The 25,325-nt window shown below is 38.2% G+C and overlaps 1 pseudogene; it reads left to right on the top strand.

Annotated features, from left to right (window-relative positions):
• LOC124775409 overlaps positions 1-25,325 on the top strand; it is a 362,017-nt pseudogene that overhangs the window by 321,477 nt on the left and 15,215 nt on the right.

The raw sequence follows: 25,325 nt of genomic DNA, 5'->3' as shown, positions 1-25,325 counted from the left end.
CACATCAAGCCAGGATTTCCACTAGGCCTTGTCTTTTTACCTATTTGAACTTCTGCTGCCTTCAGTATTTCATCTCGTAAAACTGCCCAGTCGTCTCCACTGTATTCCTCTCCCCTGTTCTTGTCAACAATTCCTAATGCATCGTCTGAAACTCTCAAAAACCTCTGGTTCTTTCAACTCATCTAAGCCCCATCTCCTTAATTTTCTACGTCTTTGCAATTTCTTCAGTTTTAATCTACAGTCAGTAACCAATAAATTGTAGTCAGAGTCCACATGTGTCCCTGGAAATTTCTTACAATTTAAAATCTGGTTTCAAAATCTCTGTCTTGCCATTATATATGTGTCTCCAGGTCTCTTCCACACATACAACCTCATTCTTGAACCAAGTGTTAGCTATGATTAAATTATGCAAAATTCTACCAGGCGGCTTCCTCTTTCACTCATTTTACCCAGTCCATATTCACCTACTATTTTCCCCTCTCTTCCATTTCCTACTATTGAATTCCAGTCCTTCATCACAATTAAGCTGTTGACTCCCTTAACTATCTGAATAATTTCTTTTATCTCATCATACATTTCTTGAATCGTATAAACTTGTACTAGTGTGGTAGGTGTTTACTTTGTGTCCATCTTGGCTACAATAAAGTATTCACTATGCTGTTTATAGTACTTTATTTGCATTTCTATATTCTTATTCATTGTTAAATTTACTCCTACATTACCTCTATTTGATTTTGTATTTATAACCCGGTATTCATGTGACCAGAAGTGCTGTTCCTCCTGCTTTCACTATCAAGCACAATGTCAGAACTGCCTGTCTGTTGGTTTTATCCTTCCAAAAGCCAAACTGATTGTCATCTAACAGCTCCTTAATTTTTTTTCTTTTTTCCCGATTCTAGTGTTGTATTATTCTTGTTGGTAGCTTGGGTGAATGAGCTATTAAGCTTATTGTGCGATAGTTCTTGTTCTTATCTGTCCTTGCTATCTTCATGTTTGTGTGGATAATATTTTCCGAAATCTGATGGCATGTCTGCAGTTCATAGATTCTACACATCGACTTGAATAGTCAATTACTTCCACATTTTGTGATTTTAGAAAGTTCAAAAGAATATTATCTACCCCTTCTGCCCTATCTAAGTGTAGGTCTTCCAAAGCTCTGATAGATAATGACTCTAATACTGAATTCCCTATGTCTTTTCATATTTCTTTTTCTATCATTTTATGTCATCAGACAGACCCCCCACCCCCACCCCCCCTGCCATCCCACCCCGCTCATCCCACCCACCCCCCAATCTGCTGCCCTCTCATAGAGGCTGTGACAGTGTACTCTTTCCACTCATTCCCTCTCTCTCCTCTATGTTTAACAGTGGAATTCCTACTGCAATATCAGTATTGACACCTTTGCTTTCAATTTCACCAAAGAGTGTCTTGACTTTTCTGTATGCTGAATCTGCCCATCTGACAGCCACTTCCTTTTTGATTTCTTCACTTTTTTCATGCAGTCATTTCACCTTGGCTTCCCTGTATTTCCTATTTATCTGTATTACTAAATGGCTAACCCAGTACAAGGAGCATGGTCCCAGTTGCCAGTTACCTGCCTAATGGATTGCAGGGACAACAACAATTTGATTTTCATTTTGTCATATAATTACTGCCTGAATTTAAGAATATTAAGTACTGTTTTGATCTACACAATTAAGAGGTATAATCTTACATTAAAAGTTTAAGGCAGTAAATCAAATATTACAGTTAGAAGCTGTGTATATGTCTTGAAGCAGCATAACTCAGTGTGAAAATTATCAAGACTATATTCATCCAGTATTTGGGAGTCATAGCACTTTATGACTCCCAACTAACTTTATACATAATTTCAAACCTTTATGAAACTCTTTGTTACTGACATCCCTGACAACATTGGGAAAGGAAAAATGTTTATCACTTATTACATTTTTGCTGTTCGTGCAGTAAAACTTCAACATTTGGCATGTCGTTTTAATTTATTACTTTTTCAGTACTCTCTCTGTTTACAAAATGTCTTGCCAGACAGTATCCACAGATACCACTGAATGTATCTGGAAAATTGTATCATTGTGCAATACATAGTTCAGGAGATATGACATCATTAGCACTGATATGTTTGAAAAGCTAGCTTAAGTAGTCAGATGCTTGAAGCTGTTTTATACAGTAGAATGTGATTCTTGAAAGAATCAAAGGACAGGGGTTACTCATTTCATACCCAAGTGACTTATGTAGATGTGTTCCTGTCTTTCTGCAAACATTTTTGTATTTACTTCTTTCATTGATCAAGTGGGGTATTTCTTATGGTACACAAGACTTCTTCATGGTTATGTACCTTGCAGGTATACTTGTGTCTCCAACTCCCGTGGCTGCCCTTTGTAGAGATGTCCATTCTACTTTAACTGAACAGCCTACTGTGGTATTCATTTTCACAGTATCTACACCCAGAGAGAAGTTAAATGCATTTCATCATTCCTCAGTACTTTAGTGTTCCACTTCTCTTCATCTTGATTCTTCTTGATGATCCTGTTCAGCTTCAGTCTACTTTTCATCATTACTAAATTGTTGTCTGAATCTATACCTGCTCCTAGGCATGTCTTACATTCCAATATCTGCTTTTAGAATCTCGGTTTCACCTTGATGTAATCCAGATGAAGTCTTCCCACACCTCCAGCAGTTTTCCAAAAAGACCTCCTCCTCTTGTTATTTTCGAACAGTGTACAATATCTGTCAAAAAATTCCAGAAAATTCATAATCTCACACCAATAGTGTGTTGGAACGGAATGCAGTTGACACGCCTGTGTTTAATGTGTAACTACCAGAAGTTTTGTTATAGTAGTGTCTGTTAGCTATTGTTCAGTGCTGTCTTGAGTAGAATGTTGTGTCACATAGTTTGCAAATTTTGAGATGGTAGAGTTAGAGGAGCAGTGTGAGCATGAAACTCAAGAAAACCTTTACAGAGACACACCAAATGATGCAGAAAACCTACAGTGATGAGTGCTTAAGCTGTACTTGGTGTTACAAACGGTTCGCAAGGCTTTAAAGTGGCTGGATTGAAGTTAAAGATGACACTCATTCAGGACCGCCTTCGATGTCTATTGACAATGCTCATGTCAGGAACATAAATGAAATTGTGCAGCCCAATTGAAGACTGTCTGTCTGAGAGATGTAACATTTCAGTTGGATCATGTCATGAAATCCTGACACAGCATCTTTGAATGCAGTGTGTTGCCACCAAGTTCATCTCATGGCTTCTAGGTCAAGACCAGAAAGATCTTCATCTCGCAATCTGTGAAGAGCTTTTGGACTGCAAAAATGAGAACGAGATGAAGAGACTCATAACTGGTGATGAGATGTGGGTCTATGTTTATGATGTTGAGACCATGGTTCACTCTTCACAGAGGGTCAGGGAAGATTCTCCAAGACCAAAAAAAGCTTGTCAGATCAGATCAAATGACAAAATCCATGCTGATAGTTTTCTTTGATATTGAAGTATCATTAATTCATGCCACAGGAACAAACCATTCATCGATGGTACTACAAGGATGTTGTGAGACACCTGCGAGTAAATGCGAGAAGCAAATGGCTTGAAGTGTGGCAAGACAATTCATGACTCTTGCAGCATGATAATGAACCCACATATATACCTGAACTATTATTGTTAGTGTTCATTTTGTACCAATTCTGATGAGAACAACCCTATCACTGAACTGTTCAGAGTAACTCACTCTCTGCCATTCATTCACAGTAAATCCTACTACCATTACACAATTTTCTTCAATTGTTGATATTACTCCTACATTCATTTAATCAGGAATGGTCGTCTTTCCATTTTGCTTTAAAGACCTCCACTGTATCTAGACTAAGCCTTTGCATTTCCCTATATCCCTGTTGAGATTTTCTAATTTTCCTATCACATTCAAACTTCTGACAAGCAAGCTCCACTTCGTTAGTTAGTCTTTTTTTTTCCCCTCCTTGTGGCCATCTCAGCCTTCTTGACAGTCACCTCCTCAAGATCCAAATGAGGAACTAATCCACAATATTTTGTCATTGGAGAAATCAACATGACATTTCTTTCAGTTAAAGGCCACATGTTCTACAAATACACGTTAAGTGTCTGCAATGCAGTTGTTTCCATTGTCTTCTGTATCCTCATGCCACTGATTATTGCTGATTCTTTCATGTTTTAGAGACAGTTTCCCACTCCACTGTCAAGATGTTACCCTGAAACACTTCCCTCCCCTCATGGACAAAAACCCTTGGCAGAAAGAGCAGGACTCCTTATACTGAAAGTGCTCAACTGCCATTGCGGATGAATTTTTTCAAAATTTAAGCAGTGGTTGAGTTTGATCCACGAACCATAATGTCAAAGATGCTACTCCTAGACCAAGGGTCAGCCAATTTTGTATTAAACCTCAAAACTGGTTTTTCATACACAGTGCAAACAGCAGTCAAGATATTAGTCACATAAAATTTTCTGTTGTGTTTAACTGAGTTTCAACTCGTTTCTTGAAACAAAATATGAAATGGCAAATTACACTCAAAAAAAAAAAAAAAAAAAAAAAATATTGATTTTGGCATCTCTTACAACATTGTATGAAATGTCTCACCTAAGGCCTAAAACTTCTTACCTCAGCCTTTAATTTTCAATGTAGCAACTTTGCTTTTTGCAGAATAAACTGCCTTGCCAAAGGGATCTTCCCATGCAGGGGGCTCTATTGAAGTGAGTTCATCTAATGTTTGTTCTGAAGATTAGATCGGATTAGATCAGTACTTGTTCCATAGGTCATGAATACGACACTTTGTAATGATGTGGAACGTGTCAGGTTCACGGAATATTGTCCTTCATATTTAATTGTAAAATTATATTCCTTATATTCAAGTTTTTGGAATACTGAACCTGTGGCTGGACAATTAGAGCCCTTTGGTAAGGTTAGAATCTAGATTAGATGACTGGAATGATCTTTCACAAAAACCGTATGGTTATAATTCCGGTTAACATCTCCGTTAGGGATACTTGACATAAAATTTAGGCCACAGTTATTAGTACACCTTATTTCTGGTAATTTAAAATTACTTAGAATATCATGAAAATAATGTTTCAAACTGAAAATGCAGCTTGGAACCAGCTGTTCCACTGGTAAGGGAAAAAGTTTTGCTTTTGTTTTGAAAGATTGAATATATTTTATTTATGGTTACTTGTGTTTAAGAGGACAGATTTTACCATTTTTACAACTTAGCTTAAATCAGATACAATTACTGTCAAGAATTTGTCATCATGCATTAACTTTTGTAACCAATACTTTATGTGAATCAGATGATCACCAAAAGTGATTTTAAAAGTTTCATAGCTACTGTTGGTCACAAAATGGTTTTTCTGGAGGTTGAGCTTGTGTGCCATTTCAGATGGAGGCTCAGGATGTACCAGTTCAATAGGGAATGAAGGAATTTCAAACAGCTGGCCTCTGTGGTCTCAAAATACAGGTGCCACATCTGTTTCACTTTAGATACTTTTTTTATATGCTATAGATATTGATAATTTATTTGCACTTTGACAAATAGTCACAATGACCTAAGAAAACTGCTAACATAATCATATTAACCTTCAAGATGAGATATCGAACAATTCTTTTTTATGCATTTCCATGTGTTATAACATTGTTAGCTAATTCTACTTAACTAAAAAGTCATTGCAGACCTACAAAACTTCTGCAAATAAGCAATGGTATGACACTAAATATTTTACAAAAAGCATAAATTAAATGAACTATTTTCTAATATGGATGATCTCAAATAATTGCTTCATCCATTTCCTCATTGCATCTTGTGATAGCACTACACATAATCAGAGAGAGTGCACTAGTCAAAAACTGTCATTTATTCACTAGTAAGGTATATTGCAGCAACATGTCTGCCCCTTTCGTTAGCTCCAGAAAGGCTCTGCTGGAACTCTAAATTCCAACTTACTTGTCAGTTAACTGGATCTGATAATCAAATCTGTTCATAATGAAGAGTCTTTTAGACAGCATTAACACTCCAACACACAAATTTATAGCATCAAATGGCAACTTGTGAACAAATTATGTATGTGTTACTATGTGGAAGCAGTTTGCTGCATTTAATTATTTAATGTACTTGCACTATAGAGCCTCCACTGGTATGTCCCATGATTAGAAGCAGTTTCTAAAAACAAGTGTGTAGAGTCAGACACATTAGTAAAAAGTATCATTACAGCATTAATCCTACTAGAATTTCTGCAAATTTTGTTTAGATCTGCTTTTTATGGCGTATATGTTAGGCATTTGTAAACTACCCCTCCCTCAAATTCGTTGATTGTCGCTGGCTTTATGGTTAACTCTTTTAATAAGTTTTGAGAGGAATAAAATTTACAATAAACTTTTTACCTATCTTCTTTTCTCGTAGTCGCATACAGTTCTTCACATCTAGGGGCTGATTCTTGCAGCTGAAATTTTTGACATTATAGGTTCTCATGGTTCCAATTGACATAAGTTTTAAGTAAGCCTGCGCTGTATTTTTTGTTTTCATGAATATCATATTCTCTCACATTTTTCTATATCACACTGTCTTTTGAATTTTCACATTAACAAAGCCGAAATTACATTGTTATTCCAAAATCTAAAAACACATCTGATCACATCAGAGGCATGCCCACCACAACCTCACTCTGTGGTAGTAACAATATTGCAAAGGGTTTACAAATTCTCTTGACAAATGAATTTCTATTAATTTATATTATTATTTTATAAATGAATCCAGAAATAAACAGTACAAAACTGTGTAATTAATAATAGAAATTTTAAGCATACCAAATATTTCATAATTTCAAATGTTTCTAAAAGAAATTAATTTCAACTGTGCATTCAGAGCTAGTACATATCAACTGTAATAAAGAAAATAAAGTAATTTCTTCTTATGGTATCGACTACTTCTGTTGAGGAAAAGTTATGCTAGAGGAGGGTGCCCCTTTACACATTCCAGTTGTACACCTCCAGCACAAGAGTTCTGCCTTAACTCACGTATGTCACTTTATTAAGTGCACTGCAGATTGTTACAATCAGACTATAATAAATGTATTGAGAGCAACTAAAAATCATGGACTATTTACATGCTGTGGAACAAGACATGCTGTACAACAGTTTTATGTTAGCAAAGAACTGAATGCACACTACACAGTATTGCTGACATGGCTTTAAAAGCTCATGACACTAAACTATATCAGTTAAAAAATACATCAAGATTGCATAAAACAGGAACAGCATAACAACAGAATACCGGAAGATAGAATAATAAAACAAGGAATCATTTATAGAAACCAATAGCAAAGAGAGATGTAGAATGACTGAGGAGCAGATGGTGTCAGTGAAGATGGAGCAGGCTGTAAATGCACTCCATTAAATGAAGAAGAAGAAGAAATTATAAATCATCATTTACTACAATCTAATAAATGTGAGATAGTAATTTTAGTAATTAGTCCATGTAGTAGTTTTGTACTGATTCATGGTGAGTGTTTTGATTGCAGGTGATGCTAGTTGTGGTACGAGGTACCCTCCGCCATGCACTGTATGGTGGATTGCGGAGTATGTATGTAGATGTAGATGTAGAACCGGCAATAAGTCTGCAAATCCTGCTGTGCACTAAAAAGCATATTCTACCCAAAAGAGTTAGTGGATTGCACAATTTTACTCCATTGCATGTGGAGTATTTGGTTTTGCCTAAACTGCAGTGATTGTTTTTCCAAAGCAGTTTTTGGATTGTTTCCTCTGCTTGACACTGTGGTTTCAACAATTGATGAATTTTTCACTAGAAAAGCAGTCATATTATCATATCAGTCCTTGACTTCGACATTATCTTTCTTTTCCAACTCTGTTTGACTGTTATAAAATTTGTTTATGAATATGTAGCATACAAGCTGTGACTATGAAACAGTATACTGCTGAGTATCACCATGCGTGAGGTCTGTTCAGAAAATTCTGGAACTTTGTCACAAAATTTTTCTATGCTTACCTTTTACTTATTGTGCACAGTCTCTGAAATACTCTCCGCCAAAACTGATACAACACTCCCAACACCATTTCCTCTTCTGGAAGCAATCTTGGTACGCCTCTTGCTGGATCACACAAAGCACCATTGCAGAATTTATTTTATCTCAGCTGTCATTGCAAATCTTCATCCTTTCAGTGGGGTTTTTGACTTTGGAAATAGTAAAAAGTCCACAGAGGCCAGATCTGGAGAGCACGGAGTAGGAGGTAGGACAATGGTTTTGTTTTTTTGTGCAGTAGTCACACACCAACAGGGATGAATTTGCAGGTGCATTATGTTGATGCAAGAACCATTTGCTTCTCACATTTTCTCACAAGCATCACAACACGTCCCCATAGTACCTTTGATTAAGAGTTTGTCTCTGTAGCATGAATTCATGGCGAACTAATCCTTCAAAGTTAAAGAAAACTATCAGCACGGCTTTGTCATTTGATCTGACCTGACAAGCTTTTTTTGGTCTTGAATGGCCTTTCCCAACACTTTGTTAACATCATCAGAACCATAGAGCCATGTCTCATCATCAGTTATGAGTTTTTTAAGGAATATCTTGTTCTCATTTCTGCAATCCAAAAGCTCTTCACAGATTGTGACTCTTGAGCTGTGTGACGAATTTGGCAGCAACGCGCTACATTTCAAGATGCTGTGCAGGATTTCAGACATGATCCAACCAAAATGTTACATGTTTTTGCAATCTCTTGGACAGTCAAGTCTTCCATTGGTCTGCACAATTTCACTGATGTTCCTCACATGAGCATCATCAGTAGACATCAAAGGGTGTCCAGAATGGGTCATCTTTAACTTCAGTCCAGCCACTTTTAATTCTTGTGAACCATTTGTTCACTGAATATGGCTTAAGTACTCGTCACTATAGACTTCCTAATCTTTTGATGTGTCTCTTTAAATGTTTTCTTGAGTTTAACACAAAGTTTAATGCAGCTATGTTGCTCCTCTAACTATACCAGCTCGAAATTTGCAAATTTTGCAGCACAACATTCTACTCAATGCAGCCCTGAACAATAACTAAAAGACATACAACAATGAAACTTCCAGCAGTTACACATCACATGCCTGCATTTGCAGAGATGTCAACTGCATTTCACTCCAACACACCATTGGTGTGAAATTAGTAAAGTTTCAAAATTTTTTGAACAGACCTCATAATTACAGCTATGCAACCAGTGCCAGCTAAAAGTACAACCTCTCTATGAATTTTTAGAAGTTCCAAACTATGCATATTTGTTAGTGATGTTATGACCAAGACATGCAAGGATCATGATAGTACTACATTGCCATAATTTGCATTTCCTTTAGGTGGAAAATGTTCTCTTATCCACCACCTGACATATCAGAAGAACATGATGTGTGAGTGCTATGACGGACAGTTGTATTTGTGTGTACTGTAGTTTATACTGCTAGAGTGCTGCCAGAGATAGTAAAAAAGAGATGTTTTGCTAATATTTATGAGCTGAAAAAAGATATTTTTAAACTACCACAAATAAAATTGTTCACCTGGATATCTCTCTCTTTCCTAGTATGTAACCATCTGTTCTAGACTCACTGTTTAATTCTGCCCTTCCTGTCACCAGAGCTGTCAGTTAACCTCAGGAATGGAAGGCATGTGTGACATCACCCTTTGAACTGTGTAAGCTTTATTCTGTGTGTTACCATATTTGAGCTGTTTGTGCCTTGTGTTTTCTTAGATGCAGCCAAACATTTGCATAAAGAAGTGTGGAGAATGACCTAAGAACCACACTTAAGGTGGCCAGTATATCAGAATTTCTGTAATGTGAAATTGTTCTGAGTCTGACCCCTCCCTGTCGCACAAGATAGCGCAATATTCAAACAACACAGGAAATGTTCATGTTTTCATTGCAGATGTAGTATTAAACAGATATTCTTAAATAACACACTTCGGTTTTATTTCTTTTAGGCATGAAGCTTCACAAAGGAGTCACTATGAGGTTTCATTTCGAACAGAAGAGACTGAAGGTTTACTTTTATGGCACAGCTTGGAAGAAGATTACAGTGGCCACTGGGCATTAGTTGTTGTTGGAGGGTACATGCAGCTCAGCATCAGTCACCACAGTTTTGTCATAGCTAAATCACAGGTGTGTAACAGAATATTATCAAATAAAAGTTTTTGAAAGCTTGAAAGTATATTTGCTTACCACAAAAAAATTCAACACATTTTTTGCATTTGTCGAAAGAGATTCTTGCCAAACATCTCTTGCCAAATGTCTCTTGAGAAGTGTATAATGTTTACATCATTAATTTATTTCATTATAATTATTTCCTATAGCCTTAAAAACTAAATCTGTGATGACTAAAAAAACTTTTATTAAGAATTTGTGTGTTATTTGTTTACCAGTTCTGATTATACTTTATTAGTCAGTCTCATTCTTAATTAATTTCTTCATAAACTATAAATGTAATTATCACCAGAACAATACATAAAGAATAAGACATTTGGAAGAACCAAACATTAACAAGTTAAGTTTAGCTGGTAAATTATAAGAAAGATCACATTAGGAAATTTAAAAATAGTGCATGTCAGGTTAGAGTTGCAGTTTCCCATATTTTTAAATGATTTTATGATGCCTTCAGCTGGCATTTTTCTTATTTGATGTACAAGTGTGCAATCTGGGCCTAATGCAATTTTCAAACATCTAAAGTGGAAGCTCTATATGTTGAATGTGTTAGCATCAATTATGAATTTAACATAAGACCTTGTCATATTCCAAGATACGCTATGAGAATTATAACTTACTTTACAGAAGACTCATCAATGGTAAATTATGCTGCATACATCTTGATCCTTTATTGTAATTATGGCTGCATATAATTGTCATAAAATAAACTGGAAATATTTTTTCATTATATGGAAGCACGTTACTTTTGAGCAGTTGTTGCAAATATCTTATATATAGAGTTGATGTCTTTAACATACATGTACTAGGAAGATTGTAAATTATTTTACAGAAATTCTTTAGTGGTACATTGTGCCATATATAGGCTTACTATACATTTGGGGTTAGCTCAGACAGTCCTGGTTTTTTAGCACTACCTGGGGTAATATATGGAGTTGCAAAAATCCAGAGTTTGAATTTGTTTTTTTTTTTTTTTCAAACTTTAGACCTATATTTCAAAATCTTATTTCTAAACATTCTGTTATGGCTGTGCCTCTTTCAGATGATTTTGGAGCAAGTGCTGACGATGTGGAGGCATGGCTATCAGTTGCAACACAACTTTTCAAGTAGTCATTTGGCAACACAACAGGGGCAGTGTGTTTATGATGTTCCTTTGTGTGTGTGTGTGTGTGTGTGTGTGTGTGTGTGTGTGTGTGTGTGTGTGTGCGCGTGCGTGTGCGTGCGTGTGTATGTGTGTGCGTGTTTGTGTACATTCTTGATCATTTCATCTATACTAATTTTTTTCTTATCATTTAACAATGAGCAAAAGAAAGTGTGTGTTTAACGTTAGCTGGCAACTGGAATACAAATCTTTGAAACGGTATTATGACAGTCACAATGAACATGTTTATTGCACTCCAAGCACTGGAGAATATTTGGTGCATATAAAAAAGGGGTGATGTTGAAGACCACATGAAAGCAGACAAACACAGGAGTGCTCTTAATGCTACTGCTTCACCAAAAATAAGAGCAATTTTTATGGCTGTGTCAAAGGACTGATATACCATGTTGCAATATTTTTAAAATGGTTGAGTTTGCAATGCCTTTGCCTGGGACATAAAATCCAACTGAAGTTTTTCCAATCATGGGGAGCATTTGGTCTGCAGAAAGGGCTAGACTTTCTGTATTTACTCCTAAACTATTGCAACTAATACAGAAAATTCTTTTTGTGAATTTTATGATGCATTTAAAACAGACAAACAATTTCTGAAAAATAGTGATGTCTAGAGAAAAATGCAGCTGAGTAAATAAAGTTTATGCTTTAATAAACTGTTAAGACCTTTCAGTAATTGCAAAAATATGTCACAAAGGAATGAAAGACATAAGTTGCCAGTGGCCATTGATTAAAATCAATAGGGAAAGTTGAAAATTTGTGCCAGATGGGGATTCAAACCGGGATTTACTGCTTACCAGGCAGATGCTATGACCACTAAGCCATCCAGACACAGTGGTCATCGCAACTGCACGGACTACCCTAGCAACCTCCAGTCAGACCCAACTTCTCAATTTATCCACACACCACTAATGTAGTGCTCCTTGCCCATCATCCTCCTTGCCTGTGGCATTTCACTGATTCTTGTAAGAGTTCGAACCTGGTGTATATCTGCTCTGAAGAGGTAAATGGTCATCCTTGCCTTAATTGTGTATAAATGTCTCAGTTTGGAAATACCAGGTGGTAACATGTTGTGGGTTGGACCTAAAAAAGTATGGTAAGCCTAGCCATATAAGTCTTAGTTCTTATATAATATTTAATTATCATTTATCATTGTTATAAATATGAATCTAATTTCCATACAATAAGTTGGAAATATTTGTTTTGTACTTATACATAAAGGCGATGTACTTAAACTTACAGTAGCTGATTGTTGGGGATGATGGGAGAATTACGGGGTTGTGAGTATATTGCACAGGAAATCTGTTTGTGGACTTGGTTTGTCTGTGAAGCCTTCAGCATACTGGGAAGGGAGTTCACATCACTGCAGATATGTCATCCATGGGTAGCTAGGCTGTATGGGAGAGATTTTTTGGTGTGAAAGGGATGGTAGCTGTTGAAATGCAGGTACTGTTGATGGTTAGTGGGTTTAATGTGGACAGAGGTGTGGTTAGAGGCATCAGTGAACCTGAACCAGGCTAGTGATTGGCAGTATTGGGAGGTTGGGAAGGTTTTCTCTATATAACCCATAAACAGGTTGACATAGGAGGGTGCCCTGAGCATGCCCATGGTGAAGTAGAGTTGTTTATAATCCTTCCCTTCAAAAGAAAAGTAGTTGTGGGTTAGGGACTAGCTGGTAAGGTGCATAAGGAATGAGGTGGTGGATTTGGAGTCTGAGGGATATTGGGAGAGGTAGTTTTCAATAGTGGCAAGACTGTGGGCATGAGGGATGTTGGCGTATAGGGAGGGCAGCATCAACTGTGACAAGTGGGGATCCAGGAGGATGGTGGAAAGTCAGTGAAGGAAGTGGCAGTCTGAGTTTGGGATAATTGGTTGGATGTGTTGGTCAACAAGAACAGAAATTCTTCCAGTGGGGGTGCAATAGCGATCTACAATGGGGTGTCCAAGATTGTTGTGATTGTTGATTTTGGACAGCATGTAAAAGGTGGGCATGTGGGATGCATTGGAGTGAAGACAGGGAAGAGATTCGGGAAGGGCCTATAGATTTCAGTATGGATTGGAGGTTATGTTGGAGTTCTGGGATGGGATCGCTATGGCACAGAGGAGTCAGACAGTTAGCAAAGGCATTACATCAGGCAGTCATCATGACTTATCATGACAGTGGTGGAGCCTTTGTTGCATCAAGGATGATTATGTCTGAATCTTTTTTCATTTTGTGTATGTCTGTCTTTTCTTCTGCTGAAAGGTTAGTGTTCTTAGAAAGGAAACTGGAGAAGGATGATGAGGCCAAGTTGTAGGTATGGAATTCCTGGAAGCTGACTAAGAGGTGGTCAGGTGGGAGGGGGGGAGGGTCATGATTGAATGGTTGTATGAACTGTGAGAGGCAAGGTTCAATGTTGGGATCAGGTTGGATTTGATTGGAGGGATTGATGGCAAAGATGTGTTTCCATGTAGGGTTTGGGAGAAGGTGTTTGAGAAGTTCAACATGATTAAATCTGGGTGTATGGCTGAAGGTTAGGCCTTTGGATAAAACTGAAACTGCTGTGGGACTGAGGTTTTGGGTGGAGAGGTTAACAACAGCTTATTGGATTTGCTTGGGTTCTTGGTTTTGTGGGATGCTGGGAGGGAATTTTGGAGGATGGTTCTGGGATATTTGTGTCATGGAGAGGTGTTTTTGCAGTACCAGGTTTTTGAGGGATAGGGAACGGTGGAATCTGAAAAGGTGAAGATTGAAGATCATTGTGAAAAAGGAGGCATGGGATCCAGAGAAAGGATTTCTTTATGGTTAGGATTAGGGGGGGGGGGGGTAATTCTACAGTTTAGACAGCATTTAAGGAACAGTGTATGGGACAGGGTTTTAGCTGGGGAAAGGAATACTTTTCTGAACTGGTGCAGGAAGTTGGAGCAGGGGCCCTTTGGGGTAGAGATGATGATACAAAATAGGAAATTATGCAGGAAATGGACAAGCAAAAACATTAGGCAGTTATAGGGAGGATTGGATAATATAGTGTGAGTTCATGGAGTGAAAAGTACAGAAGAAATTGTGCTGGGAGCAATAATGTGGTTTTGTGACATGATGATATTTAAGTTATCATCATGCATGTGAAAGAAGAAAGAAAGATGTAAAGTTCTGACAGGAGGAAAGTGTGAGGAGGGATGGGTGGATGTGGAGCAACCACCCTGCTCTTGGTCCCTTCCTAAGGAAAGTAATATCTCAGCAGAAGAAAAGACAGCCATACACAATCTGAAAACAGATCCAGACATAATCATCTTCCCTGTAGACAAATACTCTACCACTGTTGTGATGAGTCATGGTGACCACTTGAAGGAAAGCCTCTTCCAACTGTCTGATACCTCCATCTACAAGTTCTGCCATAGTACTCCCACCTTGGAAGTTGAACAAACCTCCAGTCCCTACTGAAATGCGTAGGCCCTTCCCAGAACTTATCACCTGAGTCCATCTCTCTCTTCACCTTAACAGCACCCCACACACCCACCTCCTATGTGCCCCCCAAAATCCACAAACCCAACAATCCTGGATGCTCCTACTGCAAGAATTTCTGCTCTTGTTGACCATTACCTCAAAATAATTGCCTGAAACCTAGTCTCCAACATCAAAGACACTAACCACTTCCTTCACTGACTTTCCACCATCCTTCTGGGTCCGTTCTCATCACACAATATACCAACATTCCTCACGCCCAAGACCTTGCTGCTATCAATCACTACCTCTCCAAATGCCCTTCATACTCCAAATCCACCACCTCATTCCTTACACAGCTATGAGGGTAATCCCAAAAGTAAGGTCTCCTATTTTTTTATAAGTACGTAGACTTGTTTATTTCTACAATGGTTTACATCAGTTTACAGCTTGAACATTTAGCTATTTTTCGACATAATCACCATTTTTGTAGATGCTGTGGCAGTTTTTGTGTGCCCATGTCATACCTGCTCACCACTATGCTATTCAGAAAGTAATGAACCTCTTCTTTCACCTTGTCGTTGCAGCTGAATCGCTTTCCGGCCAAATGTTCTTTTAACTTACAGAACAGGTGATAGCCACTGAGCACCAAGTCAAGACTATAGGGTGGATGGGTGATTATGTTCCACTGAAACTGTTTCAGGAGAGCAACAGTTTGCTGAGTGATATGTGGGTGAGCGTTGTCATGGAGATGTGTACGCCCTTGCTCAACATTCCTCCTGTCCGGTTCTGAAATGTCCGTTTGAGTTTTTTCAGAGTCTCACAGTACCTGTCAGCATTAATTGTGGTCCCTTTGGGTATAAAGTCGACCATCAATACCCCTTTCCGATCCCAAAAAAACGGTTGTCATGACTATGCCAGCAGACTGTGTTTGTTTAAATTTCTGCAGCTTTCGCGAAGATGGATGCTGCCACTGGTGTGATTGTTGCTTGGTCTCAGGTGTAAAGTGGTATGCCCAGGTTTCATCACCCATGACAATTGAGTCCAGGAAGTTGTCCTGTTTGGCTGCAAGGCAGTGAAGAAATGCACGGGAAGCTTCAACTCGTTGCCACATGTGGTCTTCAGTCAGCGTGTGTGACACCCATCTTGTGCACACCTTCCGGTAGTTCAATGTTTCTGTTAAAATTCTGTGAGCAGTGCTTCGGGAAACCTCAGGAAACAATGTGCAGAGATCATCCAGGGTAATCTGCCGATCTTCACGCATGCTTTGCTCAACCTTCAACACTGTCTCCTAAAAAATTGATGGTCTCCCGCTCCATTGTTTGTCGTGAATTTCGGTCCAACCAGCTGCAAAATCTCTACACCAAATACGAACATTTCTGACATCCATGCATGACTCACCATACACTTCTGTCAATTGGTGATGGATTTCAATCAGCGCAGTGCCCTTTGGATTCAAAAATGGAATAAATGCACGCAAGTCACACTTGGCGGTAACATCCATCAGGAGCTCCATTCTCAACGGCTGCCAAGCCAAGACTGAGCGCCTCAGCACAGTGTGCTCATGTTTACACACAGAATGTCAAGCACTCTTCATAACAGTGTGATCAACTGCCACACAAACAGAGTTCTGTACTTATAAAAGAAATAGGAGACCTTACTTTTGTTATTACCCTCATATATCCTGACCCATAACAAATCCACAGCACAGCCATGTGCACCCATTTGGCACCCTCCCACGCCAACCTGTTTATGGGCCATCTAGAGGAACCTTCTTAGACTTCCAAAACTCACAACCCCTAGACTGATTGAGGTTCATTGATATCTTCATGATCTGGAAGTAGGGCCAAGACACTCTGTCCACATTCTGTCACAACCTCAACACATTTTCTCTCCTCTCCTTCACCTGATCCTCCACTACCCATTGCACTAACTTCTTGGATATTGACCCTATGTGAATACCAGACTGGTACCAAAGTTATGCCTCAGTTACATGATTTTCAAACATTTAGAAAAACTTTTGCTCACTTTCATATGACTAACAACTAGAAATAGACAGTTGGGTCACACATATTCCACCTGGGGGAACGAGGTGGTGACAAGGAGGGCAGCCAGCCACCCCTTAAACTAACTGTGGCAAATCTGTTAATAAACATGCTGACCCTGTGGTGATGCAGGACAAAAGCACGAGAAAAAGATGAAAAAAAAGTGAATATGCTATCATAATTTCAACATAGGAGCAAATATGTATATGGCAAATATACCATTAACAGATCTTCTGTAAAGTAAGTTATAATCCTCTTAGTATATCTTGGGATATAACTTGTTCATGTGTTACATGTTAATTCATTTAATGTATAATGCTTCTGTTTTAGATACCTGAAAATGGCCTAAGGCTGTGGTTGTACAACTGTACATCAAAGATAGAAAATGTCATCTGAAGGCATCACAAAATCATTTTAAAATACATCACAAAAGCATTTTAAAATAGCACTGCAGCTGTGGACCCTGTATCAATGTAGATTATAGTTTCTGATATCTCAGACACAAACAAAATCAAAAACAAATTACTTAAAAACAAAATTGTTACTGAATTTTTAGCTATATTTCCTTTAAAGTCATTATTGCTGTGTTAACATACTTACACCAATGTTTCCAAAATTGCTGAAGCCATTCCATGAACCATTTATTAAGATCAAACTTAAGTAATATTTTTCATTACTTGCTTTTTATTTAACAGCAGCTGCAATTTATTTTTCTACTGCTAGTTTCAAGCAGAGCTCATTTTCATGTTGTACCTGTACAGAATAAAGTTGTCTAGGAAGCATTTATATTACCTAAAATTACCTCTTATTGTTTACTAATCAGTAAATGGATGTTGTGTATGGTATCAAATATACACCTGTTATTTGTGATATTATTTGGCTGCTTAGCTAAATATGTGAAGTAATGTGAATTTTTCTAAAATATTTAGTATTTCCCCTTAAGTACTCTTCATATGAGTTGAAGATTTGTTCCTATATCAATCATTACATACGCTGTTTACCCTAAAATATTTACCAGATATGGAATAACTGTTTTAATTTTTATGGACACATCAAGTTCCAGTCAAATTTTGCACTGTCACCATACGAGGTCTGTCTAAAAAGTATCCAACCTTTGATTTTCCAGTGCAAAATAGAGACAATAGCGTGGCACCACTGTACACAGTAAAGGAAGAGATCTTTATGCACACACGTGAATTTTGTCCCCACCTTCCAGCACATCAGTTGCTGCCTGTCGGTTGCTTAGCGAGGTGCTACACAATGTGTTTGTCGGATTATCGATTCTCTCAAGATGACTGAACAAGTTGAGCAAAGATACTGCAGCAAATTTTGTCAAAAGCTTGGTGATTTTCAAAGCAAAACAAGATTCATCAGGTGTTTGGAGAAGATTCAGTGGGTGTACCGAAAATTAAGGAATGGTTCAACCTATTCAAAAATGGCCGCACATCAGCGGAGAGTGACCAGCATTCTGGCAGGCCCCAATCTGCTTGGAGTGCAACAGCTGTTGTTGAGAGGGTGCAATATCTGGTGATGACAGGTTGTTGTTTGACCATGCGGGAGGTTGCCCAAGAGGCTGGAGTGAGTAAAGGTTCTGCACATGCATTTTTGCATGATGATTTGAACATGCACCAAGAGGCTGCAAAATTTGTGCCCAAGTTGTTGTCGCCAGAACAAAAAGCCCTCAGTTTTGGTGTTGCACAGGACCTTCTGGCCACCACCAACACTGATCCTAGGTTTCTGAACACTGTGACAATTGGAGATGAGTCATGGGTGTACAGATATGAGCCAGAAACAAAAAGAGAATCGTCGCGATGGAAGCGTCCAGAGCCTCCAAGGCCAAAGAAAGTGTGGCAGGTGCGAAGCAAAATCAAGGTGATGATGACTGTCTTCTTTGAAGTCTGTGGAATTGTGCATCACAAATATGCACTGGAAGGACAAACAGTGACAAAGGAGTACTATCAAGATGTTCTCCAGCGACTCCATGGCACAGTTTGGCGCAAAAGACCAGATGTGTGGATGGTGAAAAACTGGCAACTGCATCATATCAACGCCCCTGCACATTCATCCCACTTGATCCAAAATTTCTTGGCCAAACATGGAATTACAACCATTCACAAACCTCCCTATTCTCCAGACATGGCTCCTTGTGACTTCTGGTTGTTTCCATAACTGAAGATGCCACTGAAAGGATCCGGTTTTGAGGGTAGAGAAGAGATAATGTGGAATACGATGACGCAGCTGAACACCATTCCAAAAGAAGACTTCCAAAGGAGTTTCCAGCAGTGGAAGGATTGATGGGCTAAGTGTGTGTGCAAGCACAAGGGGCCTACTTTGAAGGGAATTAGGGTCTCAACCCCGTCAGGTATCCAAAATATTTTTTCCGGCCAAAGGTCGGATACTTTTTGGACAGGCCTTATGTATTTGTGGCACTGAGTAATTGATAGATAAATTAACATGACTGAGAATGTTGCTAACTTTTGGACAAATCCTATTCAGGGCAAACAGAATACACATAACTACATTGTCCTGGGTGACTACATTGTTTCAACACTGCAGCTTGAATGGGGGGAAGGGGCTCTATCAGATGAAGTGGACATAGGGAAAAAGGAGGCAGGAAGTGGAAAAGTTTGGGGAAGGGTCATTGACAGCTGGAAGACAGAGCTAGCAGGCTGATGGGATAGAAACGTGGCACTGATGAGCTTGTTCTGGTTGCAGGTAGGGGAAGTGATATGTGGCCCTGTAATCCCCATGGCCTCAGTCTCCAGTTGGCTGTGCCCCACACCACCTCCACTCCTGCCTCACACCCCATATCTTTGCTCATCCTGTAGTCACATTCTCCTCTCCAAACTCTCCCTCTTTCTCTGTTCTATCTCCCCCTCATAATCCACATCTCATGTCACTGTTCATTGCACACAATTTCCACTTTCAGCTAGAAGAGCTAATTTGTACAACTTTCCCATTCAGTGTGCCTGCTGGTTCTCCCTTCCAGTCACCCTTCCCCAACCCTCCCTCTCATTCATGGCCTCTTCTTTCCCACTGTCCACTCGGCCTGACAGAACCCCTCACCTAGTCAAGGTGCAGTGCTGGCACAGTGTAGTCGGCTGGGACAATGTAGCCATGCTGGTGTATGCGTATGTATCTAGGTAAGTATGTGTGTATTTTATTAGTTCTGAAGAAGGATTTCTCTTGGAGCTAGCAATGTACTAAGTCTAGCTTATGTGCCTATCAGCAACTCACCATCTCAACTGCATGGTTAGTTGTTACCTTCACTTCTTCCAATATTTATATTCCATCAAGGACTTTCCATTATTATATCCACATAAAACGTATTAAAATTGTCACCTGTAATTTATATGTATTGTTGTGTCTTGTATATACAAACCCTCTCTAATTTCAGTTAGCATATACATGTTGATTTCTAATCTTGATCACAAAATATTCATTTTGCTGTTTATAATAGTTGATTTTAAGTAATATGGATCCTTCCCAGAACTCTGCTCAAAACTGCATGCTGCAAGATGAGTAAAATAAATTTCTAATACACAAAACATCATTATTCAAGGTGAATAAATTTTTTGATGTAAAGAATATTGTCCTGAGTGGTTGTGATGGAGAAAATTCAATTGCTTCATGATGGCTACTGCTATTCTTCTTAGCATTGGTATCAGACTTCAAACCAAAAATATGCCAGCCTTGTTGCTATATGGATCACTAGAAAGAAGATGTTCTTTCATGAAGCAGAGCAGTATATGACAGTAACCTAAAGGAAAATGTTGAGCTTTAAAATTCAACTGGATTCATATGTGGTTGGTTTGGTATTTTTTTTAAATGTCAAAGAGAAAAAAGATATGATTTCAGTTATTGGTACAGGATTTAATGGAAGGTTCAGTTTTCTGTAACGACAAAAGCCAAAGAAATTCATAAAGTATCAGTCAAGAACAAACTAATGTTACAGACACAGGTACTACACTTCCACAGGGAAGAAACTTAAGAAACTTTAAAGTTACCTTGTACTCTATCAATGATGAAAGACCATATAACGTAAATGTAATGTACATGGGCAGACAAAAAATCAAGTGGCTGCAGGGGAACACACACACACACAAAAGGATTTAACTTTCACAAGCTTTCAGATATAATGGCTCCTTCTTCTGATGGAAGGGTTGAAGGGGAAGGAAGAGGGGTGAAGGAAAAGCACTGGAGAGGCTCAGGGAAAGGGGTACAGTTCAGAAAAGTGACGAAGTACCCCTGATCAGAGAAGACTTACCAGACGGGATGAGAAGGAAAGACTGATTGGTGGGGACTGCGCCGGATGAGATATGAAATCATGAGAGCTTAAAGATGGAAGACAGGATATTATGCAAGACAGAAATTACTACTAAAACATCATGCAAAAGTTAATAAGAGTGAAAAGCAAAGTGCATGGTATGTAACAGAGGTGGGAAGGGGGATGGTGAAAAATAGACAGGTCGGAAAATGAAAAAATGTAGAAAACTAAAATGGACTGAAGAAAGGAGGCATTACTATGAAGTAGTGCTGAAATGGAAGAAATTAACGTAAATTAAGTCAGATGGGTGACAACAACCACAGACATGTAGTGCTTGTTTCCATGTGCAGAGTTCTGAGAGGCTGGTGTATGGTGGGAAAATCCAGATGGCGCATGTGGAGAAGCAGGCACTGAGGTCATGATTGTCATGTTGTAGAGCATGTTCTGCAACACGATATTGTGTGTTACTAGTATCCATCCTCTGTCTATGTCTCTTCATCCTGATAGATAACTGGGAGGTAGTCATGCCAATGCAAAAGGCTAAACAGTGTTTACATAGCAGCTGGTATATGACATTTCATTTCACAGGTGGCTCTCCCTTTGATAGTATATGTTTTGCCAGTTACAGGACTGGAATAGGTGGTGGTAGGAGAGTATATAGGGCAAGTCTTGCAATGGGGACTGTCACAGGGGTAGGAGCCATAAGGTAGGGAGATGGGTCCAGAAAGAGCATAGGGTCTGGCAAGGATATTGCAAAGATTGGGGGGGGGGGGGGGGAGGCGCAATGAAAAGCTATTCTAGGTGTGGTGGGCAAAATCTCAGACAGAATGGATCTCATTTGAGGGCATGATTTTAGGAAGTCATGGCCATGTCGAAGTAGCTGATTAATACATTCACGGCCAGGATACTACTTGGTAACAAGTGGTGTGCTCTGAAGTTGCTTCTTTTTAAAGGGATCACCAATCCCATGATTGGATGAGATGGTCCAGGAAATCTGCTTTTGAACTAGGCTGTTGGGGTAATTATGTACAGTGAAGGCTGTGTTGAGGGAGGTGGTCTATTAAAGACCAAAGTTCAGTATGAAGAAAACAACATCTGGAGTGTTATATTTAAGCCAATGTTTATCTCTTGTCTTTATTGTATGTCTAAAATAAAACAGAAATGGCACAAAACTGTGACTGTGGTCATGTCAGAAATAATAAATGGATAGACACTGATACAACAATTTCTTGTGCTTGTATATTTATGGTATTAATGTAGGAATTTGCCAAATATTACACATGTACTTAGCAGTTAAGTACAGCACTACCTGTTTTGTTAGACTTATTTTGGTACATAAATACCAAAATATTAATGTCACAGTCACTCACCTAAAGCAGATCAAAGAAAGGAGCACAGAAACATTCACACTAGCTTTTAAGCACTAGCCCATTTTCTAGCAGTAGTACACACTTTCTCACAGATATGTGAATGTGTGTACTGTTGCTAGAAAAAGAGCCAGTGCTTGAAAGCTAGTGTGAGTGCTGTTTTCTGTTGTGTTTCTGTGCTCCACCCATTGATCTGTTATAGGTGAGTTGTTGCCTTTCGCTTATTTTTTGTACTTCGTCACCCAGGAATTTCCATTATTGCTAACATCATAATCATCTTCACAACTGTGCCCAGGTGAAAGTGGCTGATGGTCTTTGGCATCGCCTCACAGCATCTCATCGAATGTATCATGCAGCCCTGCAGGTGGATGAAGAAGACCCTGTAACAATTACGATCAGCAAGCCTATCCCAAGATTAAAGGGCAGTTTTTGGATTGGTAATGAACTTTACATACTAATATTTTTTTCTAAGAATTAAAAAAAGTATAGACTGTATGTAAATGTCATGTGACTAGGATCCCCCATCGGGTAGGCCGTTCGCTGGGTGCACGTCTTTTGATTTGATGCCACTTTGGTGACTTGTGTGTTGATGGGGATGAAATGATGATGATTAGGGCAACACAACACCCAGTCACTGAGTGGAGAAAATTTCCGACCCAGTCAGGAGTTGAACCCGGGCCCTTACGATTGACATTCTGTTGCACTGACCACTCAGCTAGGCAGTGGGCTCCTAGGGCCAGCATGTCCTACAATATTAACTATGGTAAATTAGTTAGTTATTTGTATGCTCTAAATACAAAAGGAAAAACTTCTAATATCCACAATTGTGTAGAGCATTTATTTGGATTACTGGTTTCGGCAAACTATGTTGCCATCTTCGGATCTGCAAAGCATAGACCGAGTTGAAGCACAGTGTGGATATGCAAAGCACGTATGACATATGTGCATAACATTTTTTACAAAATATGGATGTCTAACATACCTAATACACAACACTTCAAAGACTCTCATCCATGTGCACAATATATTGTGTCAGTTCATATAAAAAACATTTCAAGAACATGCAAGGCATAGTATCTTGGCATGTCGTAGACATTACAGGTATTATGATCAACCATCAAGCAGTGGCACTGTAATAATAACAAACAGGATACATTGTATCTTATGAAGCATAAGTACAAATATAGGTCCATAAAATTGTTTGTAATGCAATTATACAATTTTGCTGTATAAGGAGTCATCATAATCAGAGTACATAAGGAAAAACATTATAATTATTTTAAAAAATATCTTAAATTTTTGTAATTCTTTGTCAAATGTAAGAGAAAGTTTTGTATATTCATATTTATCATTTAATATATTTGTAATGAAGCCAAACATATGTCATGTACAAATAAAATACATTGACAAACAAGTCACAAAAGTCCACCTAATGTTTAAAAGACAAGAAATAGATGCAATAGCTCCCCTAAAAGTTAAAAAAATGATAAAGGTAACATAAAAAGAATTAACTGCTATATTCCTAACAACTATGTGTAAGTAATCTATATTACATGCTACCAGAAATGAAATATGAAGTCAAGGTACAAGGCAAAATATTGCTTGATATCTAAGTGAATTTAACCAGTGTGTAGACACTGAAAGGGAAAACAAAAAACTATTTTTGTTACATGTTCAAATAATTTAATCATTAGTTTTACAAAGAGAATCATATAAGCTATTATCCACACCGTTCAGTACTGAGCTGGTGAGATGTAAGTTTAGGCACCAGCATGGTAAACGAGGCCTAGGTGTAATAAGAGGAAATAAGGGAGTAAAGAATTTTGTAAACCAAATAGTAGCATTAAAAGCATAATACACACTAAAGTATAAGTGCAACGCCATATATGGTTGAATTTTATGTTAACAAACATTTTCCAGGAGCTCACTTAAGGATTAGAAACAAGGATGTAAATACAATACAGACAGCACACGTCAAGTATGGACAGCATTGTGATGAGAATTACCTGATATATCCTCCACCATTGTATGGAATCATTTATATGAAATACCACAAATGTGAGATGGAAAGCGAAAAGGGATCTCTTGTCAAAAATTTTGGATTTTGAGCTATTGCAATTTTTACTTTCTACATTAAATTCTGTGCAATTTGTAAAGAAAAACAAATTGATTTCTGTCTCTAAATTTGAGTGAGTTATGATATGCCAAATATTGGTGGTGGGAAGTAGATTTTTTGAGATAAAGCACTTTAAAGTTTACCTTTATTACCATTGTTTAATTTTAGATATTTTATAAACAAATTTTGCATATATATGCCCCTAGAATGTCCTTTATCAAATGGCACAGAGTTTTTTTAAGTTAAATTTACATATTAAGTGGTTAAACCATTCAGACCTGTAGCACATTATAGGGTATGAAACATTAAAACCAAATAAATTGGCCCCAAACTGATAAAAATTAGTGTACACTCCACAGCTTCTTTTCTTTCGTTTTTCTGTCTTTTTTCTCCAAAATATGTTATTTTTACTGTATGCTATGGCATCTCTTAGACCAAATTTTGATTTTGAAGCCCTTAATTGTACCAAAATGACCTAAAATTTTTAATTCAAAGAACCCGCATAAATTGATTACTGAGATTTTATAGTGGCCAAGGGATTTGATTTTCTATTTCTCAAATACTGTCTGAAGGTGTCTGCTCACAAATAGCATTTTTGCCTCTTCTTCTTTGGTTCTTGAATAGCTGGCTGCTCAGGTCTTTCTCAGGATCCTCATTGCCACTGACTTGAGCTTCTGGTTCAGGTTCTACTTGAGGCACAGAATGTCTTTTCATTCTTCTTTGTAATAGG

Source organism: Schistocerca piceifrons, chromosome 2, assembly GCF_021461385.2.
Source record: "Schistocerca piceifrons isolate TAMUIC-IGC-003096 chromosome 2, iqSchPice1.1, whole genome shotgun sequence".
Lineage (NCBI taxonomy): Eukaryota > Metazoa > Arthropoda > Insecta > Orthoptera > Acrididae > Schistocerca > Schistocerca piceifrons.
The sequence above is the reverse complement of the archived record's forward strand: the minus strand, read 5'-3'. Positions and strand labels throughout refer to the sequence as shown.